Source organism: Haemaphysalis longicornis, unplaced genomic scaffold (assembly GCF_048455015.1).
Source record: "Haemaphysalis longicornis isolate Haplotype H1 unplaced genomic scaffold, Haemaphysalis longicornis Haplotype H1 scaffold_1, whole genome shotgun sequence".
Lineage (NCBI taxonomy): Eukaryota > Metazoa > Arthropoda > Arachnida > Ixodida > Ixodidae > Haemaphysalis > Haemaphysalis longicornis.
In genome coordinates this window covers 392770060-392795566 of record NW_027526203.1, presented here as the reverse complement: position 1 = coordinate 392795566, position 25507 = coordinate 392770060, and the positions used below count along the sequence as shown (strand labels likewise).

The following is a 25507-nucleotide window of genomic DNA, read 5'->3' as shown; positions in this document are numbered from 1 at the left end:
TTAGCCTAGGACACCCTTGATGCAGCATACGCTTCCATACTCACCTATCCGCTTCTCAGGCCTGGGGATTGTCACTATATTCTTACAGCTTACACAACGATCACTTATTTGCTTGGCGAACACATACCGGGGATTATAGCGTAATGGCACCGATTTTGTCCTTCCGCAACAGAAAATTGCTTCGCTGAGCACTGATTTTTATTTGTACGGGGCCACGCTGTGAGCAGCGAGAGAGTGCCTTCTATATATTTTTAATGCAGAAGCAGTTGCGCCGTCCTCCCCTGGATATCGCGGATGTAAGATAAAGCGTTAGCAACGGGCGTCACCGCTGCTAAGGAGCCGGCCGCACTGCTTCCAACGCAGCGGCCCAACGTTACGTTTTGACGTCTAGCGTCGCCAAACAGTACCCGCTGCATTACGTACAATGAGTTTGGCGTTGCTTGGCAGGGGCTTGAGCTTAATCAGAAGGCTGACAATGTTAGTCCTAAGAATTGGCCTAACAAGGGCGGTAAGCTAAGGGCCACAAAGAAGACGCGAAGGTAAATGGATGATGTTGACGCTTTCACGCCCACATCCTAAGCCACACTAGATTGCATCTGTATCTTCAATCAAGTTTCCCGACACTGCACGATACACCCAAAGAGAAATCAATCAAACAATTAATAAATTCGTTAGAGCGGAAGTATTAGAGGGTGGGGGGAGGGGGGTCACCAGAATTTTGTGCGTGCACTCTGAATCTCGCGTGTGTACTCTGAAACCTAGCACAATCTCACATGCCCGTCGAACCCACATACCCGTGGTGGTGGATTGGACCAACTAGCTTTGTAAGCAGGAATGTATGCTGCTGTCACTCGATATTGAGGTATTGGTGCAGCCAAGCCTACAAAAAGGTAGTGGTAAGAAATAACATAGTGTAGCGAAAAAACGACCTCAATTTTTAGACAGTTTTGTTGCAATGCAAAACGCAAATACCTAGTTTTATTTCTCTGAGCAGACATCAAATAAATATTGCTATTTACGAAAGAAAGGCAGAGGATGCAGTAACTTGAAAATTTTCCACCGTCAGAGCTTTACATAACCTATAACGTCCATAAACAAAAAAAAACTGTCTGGCAAATCATTGTGAACGATTTGGCTTTGAAGCGCTTGAAACACGGTCATGCGTTCATAATGTATTTAGCACAACTGTAGACCTATAACTTATGTTGAGTAACAGTAGATGTGTCCAGGCTCCGCGTGTTGTTGTTGTTAAATCTTTTATTCAAAAAGAGAAGGCCGGAGGCCTCATGGATATTTGGGACCGCTGAAGCTATTCGGCAGCAGCAACCTCGTAAAGCAGATCTTACGGAAGAAGCAAAGTGGGAGGTCGACGGGATTGCTAAGGAAGCCAAAATTATTGAGTAATTCTGGTTTTATAACACCGAACTTCCGTTTGTGTAATGCAGCTATTTTCATTATAAATAAGCCCCAAACGGAGAACAGCCAACGCTTTAGCCCTGGCCGATCCCCCCTTGTGGGTACGCACGAAAGGCATCGGGGCATCATCATCATCATCACTGTCGTCATTATCATCACCAAACGGTATACTTTATTGCTCAAGTATGCCCTTCGGCATAATAAAATTCAAACTGCGTGCAAATTAATGAGGACGTGAACACACTGAAGACACCACAAGCGCAGGTGGTGTCTTCAGGTGTGTTCACGTCCTCGTTAATTTGCACGCAGTTTGAATTTTAAGAGCGTCAATACCAACTCGCCCAACTTTCGACTCTTTTACAGTTACCTTCGGCATAAACTGAATGAAATCGAACAGTCCTGTCTCCACAATGAGGTTCAAACGGCATACGCAGAGAAATTACAAAAGAGGGCCGGGAATTCAGACCGACACAGGGATAGTTGAAATTATGATAAGCAAGGCCCCAACTTATATCACACTTGCGTCGGACCAACAAGCTTGCATTCCACCGACTGAGTTTTAGATGCAAAGCATCTCTTGCTCTCGGCTCCGTCGTCCGTCGTCCGTCGTCCATCCATCCGCCGGCCCAGGAAGACACCGGTAACACTGCCGCTCCAGGAGCCCTTTAAGGGGAAGCGTACTCGTCTCGTGCCGGCCCAGGAAGACACCGGCAACACTGTCGCTCCAGCATCTCATGGTCGGGGGCTATGTCCCTCCCTTGTTGTGGCGCCGTCCACACCCCCACCGCTCATGCTCGGCTCATCTCGGGCCGGCCCAGGAAGACACCGGTAACACTGCCGCTCAGGAGCCCTTTAAGGGGAAGCGTACTCGTCTCGTGCCGGCCCAGGAAGACACCGGCAACACTGTCGCTCCAGCATCTCATGGTCGGGGCTATGTCCCTCCCTTGTTGTGGCGCCGTCCACACCCCCACTGCTCATGCTCGGCTCATCTCGGGCCGGCCCAGGAAGACACCGGTAACACTGTCGCTCCAGGAGCCATTAAAGGGTAAGACACCACCGGGCGTTCAGCAAGCCGAGCATGCGCCGTGGGGGGTGTGGACGGCGCAACAACGACAAGGGAGGGACATTGCTCCGTCGCATCTAATAAAATTACACCATCTTCCCGTAGGGGAACCCTGAGTAGTATGCGAAACAGCCATGGGCTCAACGCAATTTCCCATTTCGTAGTTCCGGTAAGTGAAAAGTGTGGTAGTTACAATGAAAACCAAACTGTAAATATAACGGTCGCTACGTACCTGAACCTAACGGAAACGACGAACTGAAAACTAATGGGCACTTGAATCGACTCCATGGCTGCTTTGCATACTACTCGGTGTTCCCCTACGGGAAGATGGTGTAATTTTTATTGCTATATCAAGGTCGCCATCTTGGGGCCACTGCTTTTTAGTTTAATCGACACCTCCATGGTGGCCGCCTCAAAGCTGCTGGGAAGGAAGGTAGCCCGTGTGCATACATGCACGGGAATATCAGTGCCCCCAGAGGTATAAATTAATCCGGAGCTGTCGAAACTGGAGCTGTCGAAATTACCACAAATAAAACAAACGACATTCGTGCATGAAACATGCAATGATAGAGGAAACGCTGCAAACAGGGGGGAAGCTTGAAAGCAACTAAGAGGAAGCTAGTCATCGGCAAAGACAGGATGTACGCACTCAGAGCCGAGCAGGGCAACATTACGCCCAACTTGGGCGAGATAATAAAAATAGCGGAACGATCCTCCACCAGGTTGTATGCCAGCGACGTTATACCAGGGGAAACCACCGAGCATACAAGCTCAACTTGGCGATGTCCCACTAATAACTAAAGAGGAAGTAGAAAATACTCTCAAAGGGATGAAAAGAGGAAAAGCTGCAGGTTACGATGGAATAACCGTGGACCTTTTCAACGAAGTACGAGATGTACTGGAAAAGCTTGCTGTACTATTTTCGGAATTCTTAAAGCCTCAAAAAGTGGACATAGCCTGGAAAAACGCCAACGTTATTCTAATTCATAGGAAGGGACATACCAAGGACCTCAAGAATTAGAGACCCATTAGCCTACTCTCAGTTGTTTACAAGCTGTTTACCAAAGTTATAGTTAGTCGCATTAGAGGACAGCCTGGATTCCCGTAAGCCCAGAGAACAGGCTGGATTTAGGAAAGGGTACTCAACCATGAATCACATCCATGTCGTCAATCAAGTGATTGAAAAATCCACAGAGCACACTAAACCCCTTTACATGGAATTTATAGATAATGCGAAAGCATTTGATTCCGTACTCACCGCAGCCGTGCTAGAAGCATTAAAAGACCAGGCAATAGAGGGGAACCTACCTACATAATACTTCTAGAAGACATATAAGGAATTCACGGGCAGGAAAACCCTCCACAAGCAAAGCGATAAATTTCTGATCGGAAAGGGAGCAAGACAGGGAGATACCATCTCGCCACACTATTCACAGCATGTCTAGAGGACCTATTTAAAAAGTTTGACTGGGAAAACACAGGATTAATGATAAACAGGGAATTCTTGGGCCATTTGAGGCTTGCGGACGACGTAGTCTTGCTGAGTGAGACTGCACAGCACATGCAAACAACGCTTGAGCAACTACAACCAGAATGCACGGCCATGGGGCTAAAAATAAATATAAATAAATCAAAAGTAACCAGGAATAAGCATACCAAAAGCTTAGGAAATGAAATGCTATAAGAAGTAAAAGAATATAACTACCTCGCACAGATGGTTAGTGCTGATTTCAACCTCGAGAAAGAAATCCGGCGCATAATAGGTATAGGCTGGGGAGCATTCGACAAGTATTCCCAAATAATGAAAAGTAGGCTACCTCTAGCTGTCACTCAAAAGAAAGATCTACAATCAGTGCATACTGTGAGTGATGACATACGGAGCTGAAATTTGGTGCCCTACTAAACAACTATATAAGCAAATTTATATCTGCTCGACAGGCCATGGAGCGAATAATGTTAAAAGTAACACTCAGGGACAGGAAACGAGCTACCTGGATCAGAGAACAAACTAGAGTAGAAGATATCATAGTTCAAATAAAGAAACAGAAATGTATTTGTGCTGGCCATGTAATGAAACGAACCGACAACCAGTGGAAATTAGGGTAACAGAGTGGATACCAAGAGAAGGTGTAGAAGAAAGGGAAGGCCATTAACCAGATGGAGTGGGGAAATAAAGAAATTCGGGGGGGTAAACTGTGGACTCGGGTAGCGCATGACAGGAGGGGTTGGAGGCCAACGAGGAGAGGCCTTCGTTCTGCAGTGGACCTGAGTAGGCCGGTTATTATCATTATATTATTATTATTATTATTATTATTATTATTATTATTATTATTATTATTATTATTATTATTATTATTATTATTATTATTATTTCGTTCTTTTTTTTTCTGGAATTTGATTTCTCTGCGGTTGTGTCTATACAACTGATAGTTGCCTATTTTTGAAACTGTTTACTGTCATTTTTTCGTTTTTTCATTTGTCTCTACACTCTTGCCGTTGTTTTTGTTGTATTACTGTCAAACTTTGTTGCTCTGCCTGTCGTGTGGCCCCTTTGCGACGGGCAGAGCAACATAGGCATCTTCTTTTTTTATTTTTTACCTGTACCCAGGCTCCGCCTGTGCTTTATTTCTGTCATTTTCACTACTTCGATTTGTGTGTGTCTTGTCGCTTGTTTGTTTCTTGCTATATGTTTCTTGTATTTTGTTTTCATGTAACTACCCGTGCGCCAGCACTCAGGCCTCTGGCTGTTCCTGGGCACGTAAATAAACATGATTGATTGATTGATTGATTGATTGATTGATTGATTATTATTATTTATTATTATTATTATTATAAACTATAGGCCTGTCTCGCTGCTTTGTTCTGCCTCTAAAATTTTCGAGTTATCTCTTCATACGGTCTTGTCTTTCTCATTTAAACATGTCCTCATTCCTAATCAACATGGATTTATGCGTGGTCGTTCAACTTCCACGAACCTTGTATGCTTCATGGAGAAGGCTGTCCCAGCAATCGTTGGTAGAAGCCAACTGGATGTGGTCTACTGTGACATGAGCAAAGCCTTTGATGTTGTCAACCACTCGTTATTGCTTGCAAAGCTCACTCTGTTAGATGTACACGCTTCTTTGGTGGGTCTTATACGTTGTTATCTCAAGGAGCGATATTGCTATGTAAGTGTTAACGGTCAAACATCATTTAGGTACAAAGCAACCAGTGGTGTACCCCAAGGCTCCGTCCTGGGTCCCCTTCTTTTTTTCCATTTTCATTAACGATGTTGCTTCTGCCATTCAAAATTCTTCTTTTTTGTTGTACGCTGATGCTATAAAAATCTTTAGAGAAGTGCGTAGTGTTTCAGGACTGTAATTCTCTTCAGGTTGATATTGTGTCATTCCATCGTTGGTGCACCAAAACGACCTTATTTTGAACCCTTCAAAAACTAAAGTTGTCTCCTATAGTAGAAAAACTCAACAACTGCAATACCCCTATGAAATTGCAGGCACCACACTGCCGAGGGTGACCGAAATTCGGGACTTGGGAGTACTGTTTGATTCGCCTCTGACTTTCTCTTCCCACATTGCACAAATTACCCGTCGGTCTCTTCGTTGTCTGGGTGCTGTTTGCAGGTATTCTAGAGAGTTTAAAGGTCCGCTTCCTTTCTTAAAGTTGTATTCGGCTCTCTGCTTACCTCTTCTTGAATACGGGTCTGTTGTCTGGAATGGAACTTGCAAGTCCAATAGTGACCGTATCGAAAGGGTTCAAAATAAGTTCCTTTCTATCTTTAAGCACCGCTTCCGTCATGTGCAAGACGACGCAAACGGCATCATGTCTCTTCTGAATAGCATTCCTTCCCTTCGGTGTCGACGAATGCGAGCTGATATTATCTTTCTCTATAAACTTCTTCATGGTAATATTTTGTGACGATTTGGTTACACTTATCAATGTCAATTTGCCAAATAAACTTTCAGAAAATTTCCAGCTTTCAGACCAGTTGCTTTAAATAGCCGACGCTCGTCCATCTGCCGAATACAATGTGCATATAATGAATATTCCGTTCTGCTTGATATATTCCAGAGCTCCTTTACTTTGTTCTCTAATGAGTTGAAAACTGTTGTAGCTTAAGTCCTTTATGTCATTCCAAATTTATGTACCCTATGTATTATGTTCAAACTGTTCTTGCTTGCTTTTCACTTTTTCTTGTTTTGTGTTGCTTGAATATTTGTACGTTTTTAGTGTCAGTGTTGGTAATGCTGAAGCTTTTCCCCCTTTTTTTTTGGAACTTCCTAATATGTTGTTAGAAAACCTTGGCTATATTACATATACTCTATGTCATGTTGATTCAATATTTGCTTGTATAGTTCCTATTTTTCACATCTACTGAACGTTTCGCTGGCCGAGTGGCATGGCTTGCAACACTAAGCCTGCCTTTTCTTTTTTGACTTTCTGTTCTTTTTTTTTTCCTTTTTTGCTTTCTAAGATTTCTGTAACCTATTTTTACTTTATTGTTTATGTCATACATATAGTTTGTGTATGTTGTCTTGTCTTAATTGTAGTGTTTTTTTTTTGTATGGTGTACCAGTACCAAGACCCTAGGGTTGTTCCTGGGCACCGAAAATAAAGGTTGATTGATTGATTGATTGATTGATTGATTGATTATGTCCATGACGGCGCCCCTCGCAGGCCTCATGTTTCTTGGGTGCTAAACCACTAGTGTGAATTTCAACCGGCTTAGTTTACCGACTGCTTCCTTAGTTGGTCGTGAAAACCGGGCAGTCACCCTGGGGGACCAAAAAAACTGACCTCTCACTCTCTTTTCCTTTCCTAAACTCAGTTTTTTAAGAATAAAAGGGGGTCAAATTTTTGTGATCAAAATCATTACAGTTATTTAAATTATGCCCAATTATTTGGTCCACTACTACCAAAATCATTTGCGTAAACCTGAAGACTGTCCGGTTTATCGCGAATATTCAACCAGTGGTTTCAATTACCGACGTATTTCTCTATAAAAGTAGAGAATATTTATATATCTACTTTAATACCGTCAGTACACTTCTCCTCTGGCCATTTGTAATCTTTTTTACGGTCTTTGGCATCCTCAGAGCTCAGAAACATTGTAGTGCGGATCAATAAATGTTCCTGTTTGGCCGATTCCACATGTTAGAGCATTTTACTAACACCACGCACTGGCGCATAACCTTCCGGTTACTGTTAGTAAATAGGTACATACCATAAATTACAAAAAAAAAACAATTTCGCTCTTATTTTGTGGAATTGTGATTCGCCATTGTTTGTTATTTGTGTCTGCGCTGTATTTTGTTGTTGTGGTTGTTTTACCGTTTTTAACGGATAGTGGTTTACTCTGTTTCAAAAGTTTTCACAAATTTTTTTGTGGTTGTCTCGTTGCACTGTTTTGTTTCACTGTTGCTGTACGCCTTATCCCATGAGTACCCATTTTTTCGCTATACGCATCTGTTTTAAACTGTCCATTGTGGCCAGCCAACACGTCGTGAAAAACAACGTTCAGTTTGAGTTTGACCACTGGCCTCTAAGCTCTCTCTCTCTCTCTCTCTCTCTCTCTCTCTCTCTCTCTCTCTCTCTCTCTCTCTCTCTCTCTCTCTCTCTCTCTCTCTCTCTCTCTCTCTCTCTCTCTCTCTCTCTCCTCTCTCTCTCTCTCTCTCTCTCTCTCTCTCTCTCTCTCTCTCTCTCTCTCTACCGCGCCGCTAAATTGCTGTGCGCGACACGCATGTCCTGTTTACATCCAGCTAGCTCTTGTAAAAGCAATGTGCATGTTTTTCTCATTTCAGCAGGTGCACGATGTTGGCCGGATATTGTTCTGCCAGTAACCTCGCGCTTTTCGCTGAGTAAATACAATAAATTTTGTAGCGGCATGTGACAGCATATCGCATTACCTATTTTTTTGCTCGCAAGCAACTAGGCACGACGTTACACCCACGCGCGCTTTCCAGAAGATTTCCAGCCACGCCTGTCGAGTCGTCATTGCCAGTGCTATTCGGCTGTTTCCGAGATATTTAATAGTGCCGAATGACGTGTGTTTGTCATGTTTCTTTAATACAGTGCTAAATAGGCGAAAATATAAGTCGAGGAAAAATCCGCCGTTTTTCCGGGAGCGGGAGTCGAACCCACATCTCCGCATAACGCGTGCGGTGCGTTAACCTGGAGTTGATACACTGGAGTTGAACAACACGTACGGGTTTGGGAATCCGTTTCGCGTTCGACGTTGCTCTAGTCCACAACAGCGCCGCTGCCTGCGTTTACTCGCAAAAAAAGGAGGAGAAGGGTGGAATCTAGACGGCGATATTTATTAAGGCGAAAGCCTTACATACCTCATTGGAAGGTGACCTTGCGTGACCCCGGCGTCAACGCGAATGGTGAAAATACCCAAGGAAGGCCAGAAACGAAACAAAGCATGACGGCCGTGCATAAAAGATGATTAATGATTACGAAAGTTAATGATTGATTAGTGATCGATAGTAATAACTAGCAAGGTGGGATTAAGGTGGATTGAGATAGATTAGGGTGAATTAAGTACAACTAGGCTATATTATATTTATTTATTTAGTAATATTTAGTAATACTGCTAACCCCAATGAAAGGGGTTGTAGCAGAGTGGTTAATACAAAGATACATTTGTACACATTTGGATGACAAAACATCCAAACAACATCACAGTACTTCCGTGCAAACAATACAGCGATTTCTCGAGCTCAGCCTCGAGATTGAACTAAAGTGCATTTATCACACAACGTGAGAAACATGGATCAGAAGCAAGATATCAGTTTTTTTTTTCAGGAATGTATGTACGCACAGACATCTACTAACCAATAGGACAAAATTGAAGCAGTGATACACTTTGACAGCAGCAATTTCAACTTTCAAGATGAATCTGGAATCTGTCAATGTCATTTTCTGTAACTACGTGTGCGTTTAGGTCATTCCAGTCTATTACGGTCCGAGGAATAAAGGAGTACTTAAATACATTGTTTCGGTTCTTAAATGGTACTAAACTGAACGGATGTCGTTGCCTTGTTGCGTACCCTGAGGAAAACTCAACATAGTCCGATGTTCAGCTGCGGAGCCTCCTTTTCACCAGTTTAAACATGAAAAGCAATCGACAAATACGATTTCGCGCTGAAATTTGTTTTAAGCTTGCTCTGGCAACTAACTGAGAATCCGATGTTATTCCATAGCTGTTGAAGATGAACCTTACTGCCTTATTTTGTACCCTTTCTACTTTGCGAAGATTAACAGCAGTGTAAGGATCCCAGTTGATATTTGCATAGTCCAGAATTGGAAGAATAAGGGTTTTATATGCCAGGAGCTTAGTGTCACTTGAAGCATTACGTAATGATCGTTTTAAATAATAAAGTGTCGACATTGCTTTGCTGGATATGGTATCAATATGTTTGTCCCAATGGAGGTCATCGGATATGATAACACCGAGGTATTTGAAATCTTTGACCCGTGTTAATGTATTACCATCGGCGGTGTAGTTAAAAAGAAGAGGGTGTTTTTTATTAGTGACAGACATAATAGCACATTTATTATAATTTACGGACATCTGCCACGTATTGCACCATTGCATTATTTTACCTACGTCAGTGTTTAGTTTTAGTTGGTCGCTGGGGGACTTAATTTCGGAGTATATAACACAGTCATCTGCGTACAGATGAGGTTAAGATGGGTTAAGATGGGTTAAGATGAATTAGAATAGACTAAGATGGGTTGAGATGAATTAACGTGGAATAAGATGGATTAAGGGTGGTAAAATAGCGTGTCTGCAGTGTCGGCGTGTGGACGTTAATAAAAAGTATCCGTCACAAGAATACGGCAGGCTTTCGGTTTCAAAGCACGTAAGCAAGCTCAGGTGCCCCAAGAAATTTTGTGGGGGCTCTGGAAAACCTTGACGCACGCGTAAACGCATCGTGTAAGGCAGAGATGGGGTGTTCTCGCCGTAGGAACACCATTTAAAACATCTATGTGACCCCCTCCTCTGTGTGGTCTGAAGAGCGTTGGAGGGTGTGAAAGTATTTGCGTAATATGGGGCCGGAAGAACAAATGTCTGTTGTGCGTATATATATATATATATATATATATATATATATATATATATATATATATATATATATATATATATATATATATATATATATATATATATATATATATATATTGCATTCCTTACTACTGACTTACTGTATTTCTAACATATATAAACTCCTATTGTGATTTAAAAACGTGTCTTCGGCGTTTCGGACGTGTCCATTGCATTCCTGAATGTTTCAGTTTGGGTCGGTCTCATTGGACAGCTGATGTTGGGGGTGGGTGGCAATGGCGATGGTGGTTGTTCCTACGCGTCTGCTGCTGGTTGTGCAATCACAGGTGTGACTGGTGCCGAAGCTGTAGGCGCACATAGTTTTGCAGTCGGCGATGCTGCTGACATTCAGGCTGGAAACCACGGAAGAGAATGAGATGTCGCGGCGCGCTGGCGTTGATCGAATCTTCCGGTTTGGTCAGCAAAAGAAAAGAGGAGAGTGCGTTGTGCATTCGCATCATGCCCTTCAAGTGGGTTGTTCGAGTCGTTTCGGTAGGCCCCGAGTGGTGGCTCGTTCTCGTCGTCATTGTCATGGACATTGCTATCGTTCGTGGTGTGGATGTACCGGGGCTAGATGAGCGGCAGCAGGTAACGGCGCACAGTGCGGTCCCTGTGGACAGCAAGCACACAATTTACGTCCACTTGTCTTCCCTAAACGAGCAAACTACCGTTAATGTGCAACGGCGGAAGTCTAGTTTATCTTTATCTTTTTCTTAAGCCTGGTTGCGTCCACTGCAGGACGAAGGCCTCTCCCAAAGATCTCCAGCCACGCCTATCGAGCGCCGGAAGGCCGATAGTGTGATTGTATAATCATTGTAAAGTCGCCTATGCTATGTTTATTTTGTCAAACGAAGCACCAGGCCCCCTGGTATAAGAAGTGATAAGGCCTTTTACTTTGAACCTAAGCCTTTCCATTCAACGGGTCAGATGGAATGCATGACACTGAAACTGAAAAGGGGCATATATGTGACGATTTTAGCGATTTTCTGCGTTGAAATCTCCCTCTCTCTCTCTCTCTCTCTCTCTCTCTCTCTCTCTCTCTCTCTCTCTCTCTCTCTCTCTCTCTCTCTCTCTCTCTCTCTCTCTCTGACTTATACAATATGTTATTACGGAAGGACTGGAGATAGAGTGCCGGAGACGTCCCAAAAGTCGGAGAGGTTCTGTTTACATCATGTGAGGGTGATGATGGCTATCGTTGGGTTTCGGCGCCACATTGCTAGCGAAGGGGGCACTTACAAGGCGAGACTTTCTGGTGAAACCCCAACTCTTCCTGTTCTATATTGATTTTCGGGACTGTCGTGCACTCCCGCTCCCATACAGCGTGCTTCCGGTGTCTGTGCGTGTAATTAACCTGTCTTGAATGCCCGTTCCGAAGAGCGCCGCAAGAGCTGAAAATTCCGCGGAGCACCCTGCAGAACGAGCTTCTCTGCAGGCGCTTCACGTCAGCTGTGCTCAGTCGGCACGCATGCGAATGATTCTAACCCGTGAATATGCCTTCCGGCGCCGACGGTTTTCCACTGGCGTAATACTTATTCCCGGAAGGTTCGAACGGGCTCCTTCGCAGTGCTATAGCATTGGCGGAGGTTCTCATTTTGGTTACGCCTGGGCAGACACTCTTCGCTTTCCGGTCACGCGACTCACTTTTCCGGTAGTTTCCACAGGCGCAAAGGGGTGATAGGTGTTGCCCTTCGCGAAGACAAGTTTTTTTTTTTTTCTTGGAATAGTTCGGCTGACATTTAAACAGTTTTCTCTGATGTCCTGTTTAATCAGTCTCTCTATTTCTCATAACTGCGGGCATGTTTATTCTTCGACCCCATCCTTCTTGGCAAGTTCGCTCTCTCTGCTGTAGTCTGCTGTATACCTGCCGCACGTACCGGCACATTATTCTTGCATCCCCAACAATTTCACTCAAAACGCAAATCATTAAGCAGCATAGAACAGGGTGACCTGTAATGCTAAAAACATACCTCGCAGAAAGCAAAAAATATAATTTTTTTTCGTCATTCGCCGTTGAAGAGCGCGTAGGATTACGGCTGATAGCTTCCATGTCTTTGGAACGTGGTAGAACAATCTCCAAACTTGAAACTGCACCCTAAGCAAGCCTGTCCCCTTTGAAGGTTAACTGTGCGAAACACTTTGCAGTATACTTACGTAACTCTAGAGTAATCGGTTCTCAAACAACGCCGATGAGCCCGAAAGGTGTTTGTCTACCTGAAAGTGTATGAGCCCGTTAATTTAAAGGCAAGCTTAGTTACTGTGGGCTGTTCCTGTGTGTGATGCGTGTACGAAACTGCATACTGTGGCGTTTTCGAAAATGTTCACAATACGTTGACGCGATACTTACGCTTATGTATGGTCGCTGTTACAACTGCCGTGTGGTGATCGCAAGCGTGATCTGCGGGCAGTTGGCTCTGATTTCAGTTTAGCACAATGGCGAATTTAGCTTTACGTCGAGAAAACAGGACCTGCAGCCGGTTTTCTAGCGGACGTTCGTTGCTTTTTGGCTTGAGATAGTACGTAACCGATTCGGTTAGCGTAAATTTTTTTTTTTTACAGAGTAAGATTTGTTTTCATACTGGAAAGCTAGAGTCACTAGATTTAGTGGTTCAATAGGCTTCGCAATATGCACCCCCTGTGGTTGTATGCACATGCTTAACGTTTACACAGCAGGCCTTATTACTTACAATCTGACCTCACCTTCAGTTTAACTTTGTTTGTTGCTCTGTTTTCTATTTGCGATGCACAGAGTATTTTGACCTGACCGACGGAAACATCTCAACTATTGCGTCGCCGCCGAGGATTGCTCTAGACGCCGCTGGCGCGACTAAGGAGTACGTGACCGGTTTGGCGAGTGTCCCGCATGGTCGCCAAACCGGGGTGGTTTGCACAAGTACGTCCGGTTTGTGGATACAGTTCCGCCGATTTTAGAGGCCCTTGTCGTCCGTGCCTTGCTTGAAAAAGGGACCCCGGCGTGACCTGCGCATACCCTGGCCCCCTCCCTTCAGCCGTCTCACTTTGCTTCCTCTTCCGTTGGATACGTCCCCGAGAAGCACAGAAATGTGGCAGGTCACTCGCAACGCTATTACTGCCGTGTCGTTAGCGCCCGAGATCGACGATATCGAGATGTTCTTCGGCCAGCCCTGGAAAAAAAAATCCCTCTGCTCGAAGGAGTTCCGTATTCGCGAATTCCGGGTGGCAGCATTATCTGAGCCCTGCGCATTCGACGCCGAGGGACTTTCTGTCACGGCTTAGGTCCCATTAACGCCGCACCCGCACATGTGAGCGTCGCTCAAGGATGCCGAATGAGGAACGCTCGCTTGGATGCACATGGCTTCACCTGGAAATCTGGGTGCTAAGCGTGCGTCAACGAAACGTATACGCAACGCAGCGATTTCACGGCGCAAGTAGGTGGGTTCGCTTTACGTTGCACAAAGGACTCCGCATTGCTTGCATTGGGGTATATATCAGTGGACAGGTTCGACCATATTGCCCTAGCGAATGGTCTGCCAAAAACAAAGGAGAGGTGGTCACTGGAGACCTGTTAAGGCAGCCTTTCTTTTGAGCGCTCACGCGAGCAATAATGTTATCAGGTTGCGCTGGAAGAATCCATTTTAATGCGTTGTGATCTGAAATTGCTTTTTTTAAAGGAAGATATCAGCGGACCCGCACGCCGGTAGAATAATTTTAGCATAAATACCGCTAGAAACGTTTCCCGCTTTCAGAAGGTAAGGCGGGTGTATCACGAAGTTTCCTGCGAGCGCTTAGAGTGAGCATTTACACACCCACGAATGTTATGGATGTAAGTACAATGTATACGACGAAGGCAATAATCAGTCACCTTCCAGGCTGTGGCGATATTTGCCACAGCTTTACTTTCCCATGCCCAGTTCTCTGGGTTGTTATATTTCGTTTTTACAGCAGGAAGGCTTAAATTCCTGCATATAACCAGTCCAGTATCACACGTGCAAATAACCGAGCTACGCTGTGATGGAACCGTATGCCTACTGCGGCAAAATCATGTGGGCTTTTTACGGACCACATATATTTCGTTAATTGTGATTGGAGAGTGATTAGTGTCTAGACGGCGTCCTCCGTGCACGTTCTACAAGAAGCAGCCGCAGCACCTCGCTGTTTCCAATGAGCGACTCACCTGCGGCTCTACCTGGTCAGTTGCGGGCGTCCTTGACGCAGCAGCCGAAAATGCGAGCGCTGCTTCGGCTGCAGTGTCGGGCAGCACCCCCTTTACGCAGAATCCACGTGGCCTTCTGACATTTCACGTAGTGCCGCGCACCGGGAGGCCGCCGCCCCCCGGTTCGCATTACGTGCGCCACTCGAGAGCGCGCCAGGGCGCTCCGCTCGCCCCGACGTCAGTGCTGACTTTTGCTTGTTTGCATATACAGCCTTCGTAACAGCTATATCACCATTTTCGGGTATCTGAGGGCGGCTAGTAATGGCGAGAGGGTGCGCGCGCTTTTTGTATGCGCAGACAGGTATCTCTGCACGTGACCTGGTAAAACAGGTCTGAAATGTGGTGGGGTAATAAAACACGCGAGTGGTTCAGGGTAATCTATAGAAACACATTAAAGCTTTAAGGGTGCTCACAAATGATGCTTAAACGATGCTTCGTGGGCATCATTCATGTGACACTGGATTGCTGTTATTGATCAGAGGTAGTTTGATTGCGTTGCTGCGCAGCTCACACCAGATTCAAAGACTGTATACGTACTGCTGTTCATAACTTACCGCCGCTCTTTTCACTTCCAAGCACCCAAAAAATGGTAATCTGACGCCATACAATGTACCCGCTTATTGCGAGCTGTTCATTCAATTAAAGCGTTTGGATAATCTGACCCAAGTGTCTTGGGTAACAGGGTCAGCCACTAAAATTGGGCGCAAAATTCGCAACGATATGCTCAATCTGGGCGTTTAAGGCCCCGTCAATTGCTGTCTTTCCACCCAAAACAGTTGTTGCTTCAAAGACTTTATTAAAGTTAAGGCACTAATGTTTGGCTGCCGTACCCTAGAACTTCACGAACTTGGAAATGGCGCTAGACAAGTATAGTGCGAAAGTAGTGTGCGCGCTACCGACACTTCTCGTTCAAAGGTCATCGTCGTGAGAGCATGAGTGTGGACGATGTTTAAAGCTGGACAGCAGCTTTCGGCGAACGATGCCCCAACTCCCGCTGCTTTGTAGTGGCTACTCAGCGCAAAACTCTACCAAGGCACGAGTCAGATATGCAAGCGAAATGCCAAGGCTTCAACCCAGCGATTCGCGGGGTGCAGTCCGCGAGTGCACCGCACATGATGAGATACGCGGGAATCTGTACCAACGTCCATCACGTTACAAGGCGCGTGAACCACGCGACAAACATTTCGCGAGTCAGGACAAGAAGGCGCAGGGGAAAATCATCTCATGCACGCTTAATCTTTATTTCCCTCCTCGCTTATCCAAGCCTTATAGTTTCTTATCCTAGAAGAGGGATCGAGAGCCGCGGAACAGCTGCTTTAGAATACTGCTCGTGTTTAAATCTGTATCAAGGAGTTTGAGGAAGAGGGAGTGAAGTCTCCATTCAGAAACATTGCCTTCGGTCTGTGATTCAATAATTTTTTGCTGAAAATCATTATCGTTTCGTGGGAAACCTCCTCCACGAACACACACACGCAAACAGGCATACAGATGCGTGTGTGTGGGCGTGTTCGTCTGCGTGGGAGAGGGAGAAGGGAGAACACTAACTGTTAACAATATGCAGAGGAAAGTATGAGGGCATCTGAATCCACAACCTTTGAATAAGACGTTTAATCTGCATCAAACACGTTTAAAAGCGGAGCTTTCTACGCCTCACTTGTGCCGTTGTTTCCGCCAAAACGCGTCAAGCACTTTAAGAAAAAACGCTTCCCGTAGTCGGAATCAACTTGGGTTCCTCGCGTAATGAAGCCGACGCCTATCCGGTTGCGCCATTCTGACTTGGTAGAAGCAGTACGGATTTTGGACTTTGACTTTGACTCAGGTTGCATGGGAGAAAGCTTCACGTTTTAACCACGTTTCTCTTAAGAAAGGGGCTTTGATTTTTTTTTTCATAATCCACAAAGGCCATGTAGAGAGGTTAGTTATGTTGTCGGGTAGTGTTTCTCCACTTCATCCCGTTCTCTATGTAGATGAAAATCTAGAACGTTACCCAAGCAGTTAGCTCTTACGCTTAGGTAAACAACTTGTATAGAACCGGGAGCGAAGTGGTAAGCCATAATTATTCAGCTTTTTGACATAAACATTTCCTGTGGGTGAAAATTATGTTGGTAATTTTCCAGGCTAGCGGCACTTCCTTAAGGACCTTGAGGCTTTCTCGCTACGATTTGACAAGCTTTCCACGCATAGATTGCCTTCTCAACCCTAAGGAAAAATCACCTTATTATTTCGGTTCTCCTATCGCGTAACTAACACACTCACACACGCATATATATATATATATATATATATATATATATATATATATATATATATATATATATATATATATATATATATATGTGCGTGTGTGTGTGTGTGTGTGTGTGCGTGTGTGTGTGTGTAGCGAATCAGAAATTGGAAATGAGGGGCTCGGTGTAATAATACAGAATAGGGTTGGCAGTCAAGAAAACCTCGGAAAGCAAAGGGGAGAGTGCGGTAGGTCGTAGAAACAGATGAAGAATTTTTTGAGTCAGAAAGAAATTCTCGCACCAGACCGGTATTCTGGAGGTCGTGGGTTCGGATCCCACCTGGCGGCCATTTTTTCACCACTTTCTTTCCGACTCAAAAAATTCTTCATCTGTTGCTATGACCTACCGCATTCTTGCCTTTGCTTTCCGAGGTTTTCTTGACTGCCAACCCTTATTCTATATAAATATATATATATATATATATATATATATATATATATATATATATATATATATATATATATATATATATATATATATATATACAGGGTGATCAAAGTGCAGTCGACAGGTTTTTTTTAAAATAGGCGCTGAGATTTACGCGAAGCCCATCTCCACAGTGAGGTTTGGCGCCCAGGGGGACACCTAATTAGGAGGTAATTATTGATGTAGCTGGCTTAATTAACTAGAATTGATTAATTAACTTTTTAGTGGCTGCAGTAACCAGGCATGTTTGTATTGTAAAGTTAGACGCAATCGTGTTTCTACGCAGTTTCAATTGACAGAATTCTTCTAGCGCATCCGTAGTCCGAGATAGCAAATGTCGAAGTTTAATTGCCGTTCGCATGATTACTCATGCTAGAAGTCAAGACCAGCGCATAGCTCCTCCCTTTTGTTCTGTGTTTCGATAGCGATTCCGAGCAGTGCAGATTGCGATAACGCCAGCCAAGAATGAATGGGTGCCAGTTATCACTTTTTCCTGTGCCTCCACCCCTTTTTCGAACTGAACACCGTACCACGGCCGGGCTGGAGGAGCGGCGGGCGCGCACTTTGCGCGCTCGCCGCTGCTCCAGTCCGGCCGTGACCGTACACAGCAGGCACGTCACAGAAGGGAGGAGCTTTGCGCCGGTGCCGACTGTCTTGCATGCGTAATCATGCGAACGGCAATTAAACTTCGCCGTTTGATATCTCGAACTACGGATGCGCTAGAAGAATTCTGCCAATTGAAACTGCGTCGAAACATGATTGCGTCTAACTTTCCAATACAAACATGCCTGGTTACTGCAGCCACTAAAAAGTTCATTAATCAATTTTAGTTAATTAAGTCACCTACATCAATAATTACCTCCTATTTATATGTCCCCCTGGGCGCATAACCTCACCGTAGAGGTCTTCTTCGCGGAAATCTAAGCGCCTATTTTTAAAAAATCCTGTCGACTTAACTTTGATCACCCTGTGTATATATATATATATATATATATATATATATATATATATATATATATATATATATATATCTTTTGTAGAAAGATGGGCTTGCAGGATGTATAAATATATGTGGTTACGCATCCTGTTTTTGTGCGTGCTCACCCTCACTATTACTTTTGGAACGTTCCGTGCTTGCACAGAAGCGTTATTTTTTGGCAATGCCTCGTCGGTTAGCTTTTTCAGTGAGCGCATGACTCGCTGGCTTCCAAATGGAGCTGCAGCGCTAAGGACCGGCCGCGGAGGGCGTCGCCGTCTTGCGGAACTTGGCAGGCTCGGTTTGGAAGAGATCCAGGCATCCCGTGGCCATCACTCAAGCTTCGCTCCGTTCGCCCCTTCGCTGCGCTGTGAACATTCCTATCATAACGCAGCACAAAGGATTGAGTCACCTGGCGCAATATCACGTGCCGTCACCTTCTGACCCCTAATTGATATTCCAGCTAGCGCCTAAATAGGTATCTGTTCTGACGCGCGGGCAGACCACTTGCGCGTACACAACAATTGTGGAATCATTATACGTTAAGTTCAGGGTATAAACGACGAGGCACCGCTCTACCCCATGTTTTTTTTTCGTTGGAATCTCCGTAAAGCAATGGATAAAATGAAACAGCTCGCTAATGGGATACCAACCTTGCGGCTTGGTTGGTAATGGGTTGCGCGTTTAAGTACATGCCCGTTGAAGAATACGGCGTTCTTTTTTTTCTTTGCTTGTGCTGTAAGGCGATGAATATTTCTTCAACTTTTCCTTGGGTCTATCTTTGGTTACTCAACCAAAACTGATGGAATTTCCTTACTAAAGGAATTAGTGTGTAGCCGGAAACCTTTTGTGCGTATTTGGTCACCTTCTACTCTCTGCGCTACAACTGCTCCGCCCCACCATACCTCGCATGCATCAAGAACCACGCTGAGATCATAAGAGTATGGCAACCTTTTTTTGTGTGTGGCCAGATTAGAAAAGTACTGAGCATTCGTGCACAGTGTGAACAAAGGTGAAGTATTGTACGCACACTAAGCTAGTGGTTCAGCTTTACCGCAATGCACTAGAAGGAGCAATCCATTCCTCACACAAAGCAAATTCAGCGTGTGTTTACAGCGCTCGGCATGCGCTATAACCAATTTAAAAACCCTCTGAATACTAAATTTAAGCAATCAACGTTCGATACTTGCCCTTCATTTTTTATATATATGACAACCCTCCGGAATAACGGCCGTCTCGAACGCGGACGAAGTTCGTTTGGAGTGGTGGAGGAGAGCAAGTTTGGCCCGAGCTGTAGAGCACCAAAAAATTTAGTCCGGACTTGTGCATTACCAATAAACGGGTTCTTATAACTGGCGTTTCATGCTGTCGCGATCATGTGTGGAGACCCTGCGTTTCCGCTGCAGTTTTTTTTTTTTTACGGCGTTGGCGTTTATAGTGAAAATTTCGGTTGTTCACCAGTCTCGTTCCTCTATCGGAGGGGAAAACGACCATAATTTATTATAATTTATGATACTGACGCAACGCCGACGCTAAATAATCGCATTACGCCGTTGGGGTTATCGTGGGGTCACTTTTTGTGCCCGCACTTACTAGTCTAGGAGGGCGGGGTCCGCAGGTCTCGAATTGGAAAGGTTTATAAGTACCTAAAGTGCACTTAACGAGACGCATGATGGGGCGAAAGCGAACAGGTAATTATGCCGGGCATTGGCTATCGCTGCGGCGCTGTTTATTTTCTCACAGCTTGCTTACTGTCATTTGCAATTCATAGCCGCTGCGTGTCACCCTTACGCAACAGCTGGAGGGTGTGGATCGAGCACGAACCAGTACCGTTAGTTTTTTGTTGTTGTTGTTGTTTTCGCTGCCACTGAGGGTGCACTTTGTTTATCAGTTTGTCCTGTTATTAATCAATGGGAGGGGTCCGATCCAGTTTTATTATCACTGGTTTCTTTTTGTGAATTATTGGTCTTCACGCCTATTTCATATATTTACTCCGAGGTAATCCTCTGCTTCCGCTTCACCACAACGCACTTGATTGACCAATCCATGCAGCACAGAATAAACTTTCGGCGAGTTACGATGCGGAGTATGTGGTTTGAAAAGTTCGGTCTGCGCTGTGGCATCACACGCAATGCAAGCACGACTTTCTGCTTTGCGCATCTGCGCATCGCCACAGCGCAGGTAACATTTTTTAGTCAATTTGCTTTGTTTTGGTGACATGGATTGGTACTTAGTTGCATTGTGGGGAAGCTGAACCGCGGGATCGCCTTAGAGCTAATGGGCAGAATTTAATCTCTGAAACGTTAATCATCGTCCACTACTTAATGAATGACATTATAAATGCAGTTGGTCCTTAGTGCAACGACCCCCTGTAGCGCATTAATCAGTCAGGAAGAAGAACCCGCTCATAACCCCGTGAAGCTGCATCCTAGGCTCCTTCTCTTCTTGAAATCGTATCCTATAGGTTTCTTTCTGTGAATTAAAGAACCGGGAATTTAGCGCAAACGGCACAGTTTCTAATAGCCTTGACCCAGTCTAAAATGACAATAGGAATACCGCAAAAAGCTAACGAGAATTCCCGTCGTACGACAAGAAACTTTGTAGTGATAACAAAAGTGCCGTTGTTACGACAAAGCCATCTTGTCGTTGCGACACACATTTTTGTCGTAACGACAAAGTCAATTTTCTCAACGAAAATCATTCCTGTAGTCACAACAGAACTGCCATTTACGCTACTCTTCACAATGGGCAATAACATTCACACCATGTGCAACTACTGAAGGAACATCAGGATCACGACAAGACAGGAATTCGGCACGAGGGAACATCAAAATCAGGACAGGAATACGACACACGACGGAACATCAGAATCAGGACACGAGAATAATACGACAAGACGACAGTACGACACGCGACAATACGACAGAACTACAGAGATTTTTCTTGTCGTCTTTTTCCAGTGGGGAACACGCTGCTAACAAATTTAATGTTTTTTTTAGGAAGTATTTGTGAAGCATGAAACCCGACTCGTCTGCGCTGGGGAACTACGTATTCCGGTATTTGCGACTGGCGCACTACATTTCATCTGAGAACGCGTCTCAACCATTACTAGAAGTAAATAGGAAAAAAAATAATGCGGTCGTCATGGCATCCACAGTGTGTTCCGGTCCGCGCAGCCTACGTATGAATGACTCTACATACTTTTTCATGCCTCCCTCAGTCAAGGAAATTCCATGAGGGTCGCCTCGAGTAAGTCAATCCCCGCTAATCAGGCACTGATTTTAAATGAGCATTAGTTGCTGCTAGCTGGATGAGCACATAAGTGCCAAGCATACGAGCCATTATTTTCCTCATTACCAACATGGGTTCGCAAAAACGTTTCCGTAACAGCCAGGCTATATATGTATCCGCATTGTGGAAGTTTTCCTTGACCTATGGAACGAATTTGACCTCGTGCTGTTGGGTCTAAAAGGCGTGGCTTCTCCGACAGGCTGGTCGGCACAGTACGTAATCACACGATTACGTAATCATACGCAATTCTTGATTTGCAGCTAGATGTCCGTGCTGATAACACACAATTTCTTTTACGGGGTCCCTTACGACTCTGTGTTTGGTCCAATGTCATGGTTATATCGATGATTTAGCGGAAAACACGGGCGAAAGAGTTACTGTGACAGTATTTGCTGAAAGTTATGTAATTTACTCTGTGAATAACGATGATCAGTACCAGACGTTCCCCAGAGAGAGAGAGAGAGAAGGCCCTTTTATTAAAAAATCGCAGAGGTTTGCCGGCGGTTACAGTCCTCTACATGCTTCTCTGCTGAAAATTGGGGATGGGGAAAGAAAAAGCCCAAGGAAAAGCTGAGCGGAAAAGAAAAGAAAAAAAAATAGGTGCGGACTTGGCGCGCGATGGCGGACTTACAACTGCGCCCCCCCCCCCCTTTTTTTTTTTTTTTTTGAGGTTGGGCCACACAACTTCTGCAACGTTTGAAAGATTTGTGGCTTGGGCAAGTGATAAAAGGCGCCCAGTAAATTCTTAAAGACAGCGTCGATGGGCATAAAAGGCAAGAAAAATTCGCTAACACGCATCGAAATAGGGTTGTGAGCGTTTAATCTGATTTCTATTGTAGGCATTTTAGGCATAATGATCCCTTATAGTTTCAACCAGGAGGCATGCAGCTGTCTCGCTTGCAGTGCATTGCAATCTTTCGGAATAAATATTTCCCCAAACATATAACACTTTCGAAACGTGTATACAGCGTCTTTCTGCCAAATGTATGTTATACGACTGCTTATGGCCATCGACTTCGCCACTGCCATGCTGTGGCAGCTCAGGTCAGAACAACTTCGCTTGCTTATTAATTGCCAATTATCAAAATCCCCATATGTATTCCTCCGAGAATACGGCCACCTCGACGAAACTTTTCGAACATCGCAAGCCTGTACTCCCCCGTAGGACTGTTCTGCATCGAAAATCTTTTCTCTTGTTTTCTAATACGATTAGAGATGTGATCAATTTTGTTTTCTTTGATGATTTGGCTTGGGTGGGCTTGTGTACTCATTCTGAGCATTCATTGCGGTCTGATCTGTAGTGGAACCTCCATCCCTAACAGAATATCTTCCTGAAATATTCGTGCATAAATGCATGCGAATGCTGAATACTTACCGTTGTGTATAATACACTCATGTGTGAATAGAAGCCATGATCTTAAATAACACGTTACGAAAATTACAGCAATGAAACTTTCTAAAGGATTCCAACTCTTGATTCAACAATTTGAAGCGTCTTGAACAGCCGAGTACCAAGGAAGCTTGGCTAGAACACGGGGACTAAAATATAAAATTTGGTCATTTTTAGATAATGTTTGATTAAATAACATTAACCGAAACGCCAGAGCCACAAGATGTTGTTACAGCGTGCTAAAAAAAAAAGACATGCACATTGTGACTATATTTGCCCCCCCCCCCCCCCCCGCCCCCACCGCCCCCCCTCCTTCCAAAAAAAAAGGGTGGAAGGTTGCTTCGTGTAAGAGACCTTCCAGTAATTAGACGTCGAGCAATAGTGTATAGCTTTTGTATCCTGCGCGTGATAAGCTGCTACTAAGCTTGCGAGCTCTGGAATAATGAACGACAACGATCAATACTAACTTCCCCAGCGGTAGTTCGCTTTCCTGTGCGTGTGCTCCATCGGTGATGCTTGGCGGTGCACAGTGTTCTTTAGTGTTCTCTCTTTCACATGATTTTTTTTTTTAATTTCCTTAGCTATCCTAGGTAAGCAACATCCCTAGGCCTACAAAGCAAATGTATTCTTTGGATTGAATTTTGTACGTTTTCTCCTTATAAAATTCATCGACATCTTTCTCGTATGCTATTTTGGATAAAAGACTGTTGTTATTAATCCTACTTTCAAAAGCTATGTGTGACGCACTGATTGATTGATTGTAGGGTTTAACGGGCCGACGCAACGCAGGCGATGAGGCGCGCCGTAGTGGAGGGCTCCGGATTAATTTTGACCACCTGGGGATCTTTAACGTGCGCCGAAATCTCGTACACACTGTGTGACGCACTCAATATTATTCTTGTATGTTCGCTCGTCCCTGCTACACACTCCCCCTTTCCTGCAAACCTTTCCACGCTTATAAGGGCAGCTCAAGAAATAGGATGGGTGAATACAGCGTTTCTAAGGATAAGGTATAAGACGAATTGATGAGAGAAAAGGCAAAAATTCCAGGCTAAAGTATATTCAGAACGCAAGAATTTTGCAGAAAGGGCTTAGCGCGTTTTTCGATGTCACAAGATTTAGCACCTGCTTTTCGTGAACGTTATTGAAAGCATTGCACCATTATCTGCCTACTTGGAGCATAAAAATGGGCAACAGTATATGGCAGGCTAAGAAAACGCGAGTGCGAAAACGCAAACTGTATGAGAGCAGCTTGGGAAAAACAATTGTGGCCTTCGCACATCGCCCACCACTGACCGACGGATTAATACCGACACGTCACGTTGCAACGTCTTTTCATGCGCACACAAATTCAATAAAAGTTCGCGCCCAAAAGCTACCTCATAGCAACACACACACAGTCATCCCGTGAGTCACGATCACAAACTCCGTATAAGCACGAATTAGCCTGTAAGCAGAGGTCTCCGCATAGCACGCGTACCGTGTGGTAAAGAAACTTTTAGGGAGGAAGGAATCGGGCACTTTCATCGCAGCGCGTAAAAATTGCTTCGGCGTTAGCGCTGCGTATCCCACATAGTAGTAGTCGAAAATTTATAGGCAGATGTTAGCGGCAACGAAGAAGTGACGAACTGCTAGCTCTCGGCTTTTTTCGCCTCCAACTCGAATGGTCTCCGGCGCTGCTAGGTAATGCTGGCACACGCGAGCAACACCTTTCGGCAGGTGTAACTCCCCGTTGGAGACTGAGCAGGGCGACGAGATCGCGCACGCTCACCTGCGTGGAGGCACCGACGTCGTCCGCGTGGCGAGTCCCGGCGAGAGAGCGCGCACTGTGCGCGCGGTCGGGGCCTTTCGCCGGTACACTGACCCAGCGAAGCGCGCCGATCAAAACGAAACTGGTTCACTCTCGCCGCGGGAAGGGCGCTGCGTGGCCTTGGCGTCCGTCCGGAAGGAGAAAGGGGGCAACCGGTTTGCAGCCCTCGCTCCTCGTAATCCTTTAATTTCGCGTCGGAAACAAAAGGAAAGCACAGTGGTGTCTGCTGCCCTCCAAGGTCCCCGAAGGAGAGGAGGCGCCCTGCTGTGCGCTGGGTCCAGGGAACGGGGTGAGGAATATACGAAGTCGGCCGCGTTACTCACTGGCTGACTCACGCGGCGCAGCCGACTGGCCTTTAGAGGAATATTCGCTGGCTGACCCGAAATAACAACATCGGGGGAGGCGGGGAAAAAAAATTAATCCGCGGAAGATAGGCTGGCGAGGAAAAGCCCCGAGTTATTAAACCATTCCTTCGGAGATAAGGGGAACGGTGCAGCCGAGGACGCTACTGGAGAGAGAAGAAAGAAACTTTATTCAAAAGTCGTTCGTTGCGA

General features: G+C 45.0%; 1 protein-coding gene across 1 annotated transcript in view; it reads right to left on the bottom strand.

Moving 5' to 3' along the window:
• LOC144155305 (uncharacterized) overlaps positions 1 to 25071 on the bottom strand; it is a 42888-nt gene extending 17817 nt beyond the window's left edge. Inside the window, exon 1 of the mRNA XM_077686651.1 lies at positions 24915 to 25071. The gene's annotated coding sequence lies outside the window, so the exon portion shown is untranslated. The remainder of the gene's footprint in view (positions 1 to 24914) is intronic.
• Positions 25072 to 25507: the final 436 nt, after the last annotated feature.